Source organism: Echinops telfairi, unplaced genomic scaffold (assembly GCF_000313985.2).
Source record: "Echinops telfairi isolate 266 unplaced genomic scaffold, ASM31398v2 ScPeMD7_7424;HRSCAF=8462, whole genome shotgun sequence".
In the NCBI taxonomy this organism is placed as follows: domain Eukaryota; kingdom Metazoa; phylum Chordata; class Mammalia; order Afrosoricida; family Tenrecidae; genus Echinops; species Echinops telfairi.
In genome coordinates this window covers 55,211,951-55,215,821 of record NW_022111324.1, presented here as the reverse complement: position 1 = coordinate 55,215,821, position 3,871 = coordinate 55,211,951, and positions in this window count along the sequence as shown.

The following is a 3,871-nucleotide window of genomic DNA, read 5'->3' as shown; positions in this document are numbered from 1 at the left end:
TTTTGTACATTTCTCCAAAAGGGTAATTTACTCAGAGCACTATAGATGTAGCTATTACTATGAATAAGCAACGCTGATGGACTTTGATTAGAAGAATGATTTTCTTTCTTTCTTTCTTTTCCACCATCCTTTTATATCTGCTCATTGTTGGTGGTCATTGCCTTCCTTTGCATATACATTTGGGCAATCCCATGATTTTTTCTCATCACTTCTAGGAAATACAAAGTTCGGTGTGTACTTAAAATTGCAAACAGAGGTTTACATTGAAAATTAAAATTTCCCATCACCATATAATTAAAAACTTCTCTCGCGTTACTAGGAGGTCACATTCTCCCCCTTCCCCTGCTCCCTGCGTTATGGGTAGGATGCAGATGAGTCACTCATCCTGGGGTAAAGTGCTGTAGTTGGTCTATAACCTTTTTCAATGGCACTTGCCTGGGGTTAGGATGAGAGAGGTGGAAGACAGAGAGCGAGAAGATGAAGAGAAGGGGTGAGGAGGGCCAACAAGTTCTTATCTCTCAGAGACTGTTGGGCTTGAGAGCTGCTTCTGCCCATTCCTTCTTTCACGAGACTTTCAATAAGCTCTTTGGCTCTTCCCATCACGGATGCTATCTCACCTCCAGTTCCCTTCGTCTGAGCATGTGTTCTTCTATTACAAGGGAATCGCTCCTCGGTCTTTAAAAATCAACCGTCTGCTGCCAGATTCTCTCCACTGCGGTCTCACCTTCCTTTCAGTGGCCCATTTGGAAAAACATTAAAATAAATTCAGACTCTCGTTGATATCTTTTGATCTGACAAACTTTCAGCTTGCCAACAAAGTAGAGTCCCCACTCTACCCCATTATCCTACCACCAAGCAGGCATCTAACTTATCTTTTGTTCTCTAATCTCTGGAATAAGCATCCGGTCATTCCAGTGCCAACCCCCACACCCAATTACGGGCACACATATTAGACCCACTGAATATCTCATTTAATCATTCTATCTCGGAGTGAGTGAAGGTCAAGAAAGGGGAAACTCATAGCACAGCTCTCCCCAAAGAGAACCTCACTGCCAGCCCCTCTCTGTCTCCAGTCTTTGGATACTTGACTTTTCTCTAGCGCGGACAAGGCCTCCAAAAATCATGATATCATTGCATCTCAAAGCACTTTGATCTTCCACGTGGACATGACGTCTGATATAATTGCAGCTCAGGTAAAATATTCAATTTAACATCCTGCTACAAGGGGATTAGAGAAGCTAGTATGTCAAAAATGAGGGCATGGAGTTCTGAGTAGGCAGTTAGTGAAGCAAGGAATAGAAATCAGAATAATCTGTTAACTCATTTAACAAAAATTTATTGAGCACCTTCTAGATACCAGCTTCTGAGAAAAACAGAAGTGGAGTGAAATAAGAAATGCACGCAGTCCCTGCCTTTACAAATCTGATGGTCTGGCCTAAGGAGACATGTGCCAATCAAACAAATGCTGCTGTTGTGGTTGGTAGGTGACATTGAGCCTGTTCCGACCCACAGCGACCTTCTGCACACCAGAACAAAACACTGCCCAGGCCTGTGGGCATCAAACAGCTAATAACACAAAATAAACAAATACAGTCATATGGAATTTACAATTGCAGTGATTGGAGAAAAGCGCACAACACCCCACCCAAACCGAATGCTATGGAATTGATTCCAACTCACAGTGACCTCAGATGTGTCGAAATAGAACTGCATTTCCTAGAGGGTTTTTTAAAAATCATTTTCCAGAAGTGGATGCCAACCTGTCGGTTAAGAGAGGACCCAGTAACCACTTGCAGCACTCAGGGACACCAAAAGAACAGGGCAAGGGAGAATGAAAAACAACTGTACCAAAGTATTTAGATCAGACACGTGTTAAGGACAAGTCATTAGGAGGTGGCTAAGTGGAAAGTTATGGGAAGAGAATTTCAGAGGGAGGAAAGATAATTTTTAATAGCACCCCAAACTTCAGGAATTCAAAGAAGACCAAAGACTATGTTCTTGAAGGAGTCCCATCATGCAGCGTCTTGGATCCAGTTAGAAGATTTTGGACTTTAATCCTTAGAAAACTGGGAAGCCATTAAAAGACATCAGAGAGGAAGGGGATCCGAATTGTGCTTCTAAATGGACACATTAATTGCTGTAAAAAGAATGGCTTGGGTGAGGAGGCTGGGGCAAGTGTGTTGTAATCCAGAAGAGGAGATGTAGTTTAGACTAAGGTGGGTAATGGAAATAGATGGAAGGAAGAGTACTTATTTGGCAGTTTTGGAGATATAAATAATAGAACTTGGAATTGAACTGGATGAGGGAGGGGGAGGTGTTAAAGATTACTTCCTGCTTTCTGACAAAGGTAACTGATTGGCTAAGAGATGCCATAAACGTATAAGCAGAACTTTGGGTTAGGAGCAGATTTTAGGTGGGAAGAAGATAAAAAGTTTAGCTCAACCACATTGAATTTGAGAAGTTTGGGGGATGTCTGAACAGAGATGTTAAATGGATGGTTGCCTATATGGCTGTGGAAGAAAAATTGGGGTGTGAGAATTTGGGGCACGCAGATGACATTGAGAGGTTGTACAGAGGAGAAACAGCTAGGGGAAAGGGGCAAAACCCAAGAGCTCATGTGGCATTACCAAAGCAAGTAAAGGAAAAAAGAAGGCATGGGCAAGTGAACTTAAAGTCCAAAATCAAGTCAGAGAATGAGCTCACAGGTGTCCACGTGCCACATGGCAGTCACCAGGTGACTTCCGTAAGAACACTGAAGGAGCGTAGAAGCACTAGGAGCCAGCGGAAAGAGAACTTGGAAGAAAAATTATTGAGTGAGTAGCAATCACTCCAGGATCAAATACTAGAATTAGGGAGTTCAGGATAACATAGTCCGAACATGAGCTTCTGAAATCATCTAGGGGAGAAGTCAGGGAATTGGCATCCAGAATGGAACCAGGGCAAAAGGCTACATCAAAATAACAAAGGACAATTTAGAGTGAAAGAATCCTTTATGAATATCTAACCAAACCTTAATTCTATAGATGTATAAGCTGAGACCTAGAAATGACTATAAGGTCATTCAGTGTCCTTTACAGGGCCAGACTTAGAAGGCTCTTCAGACTCTTGAAACTGTTGCCCTTTCTGCTGTCTCTGTGGTCCCCCATGGCTGGCTTAATCTGTGCAGAAGACTCAGGAAAAGGAATATAGCTCTGTCACCAGACAGCCCCCAACACTCCCATCTGGAAGAAACTCATTGGAGCCGACTGAAGTGACCTATAACTCACAACAGGCAAGCCAGGGTCAGAAGTAATCAAGCCTTTGCCTCGTCATTTATCAGCACCTGGAAGTATGCTTCTGTGACTGCCTGTCTCTTCCAGTTGCTCAAACCTGGACCACATGACGCTCCCTTGGTCCTCCAGTGGCAGGAGGACTTCATAAATGACATTTGATTATGCTCAACACAGCAGCCAGGGGCTGTACACCAACTTCAATAAGGACGCAAACACTAGCGATCTCCATAAAACCCAGGAGCCCCAGGGAATGGAGCCGGAATCTTAATGTAGAGAGAGCCATGACCATGAAGGCAAATGACAGCAAAGTGCAAGCAAATTGCAAAACCAATAATACTAAAATTCTTGCTTGTGCTGCCCGCAAGGCATCAGTCTTCCAATATCACCCCCAGGGAGCAAAGTCAACTCCCCAGGGGTCAGTGGAGGCTCTCAGAAGCCTGCTTGCTGGGCTTCTCAGCTGTGGAAATAGCTTTGGAAATAGCTTTGCGTTCAAGTTCAATTGAGTCCTAACCCTCGAATCCTGCCTTTGTGCCTGAGGGAAATCATAAGCAAATTTACCCTTCTTCCCAAGCAGGAATATTCCCTGAATCACATGAATC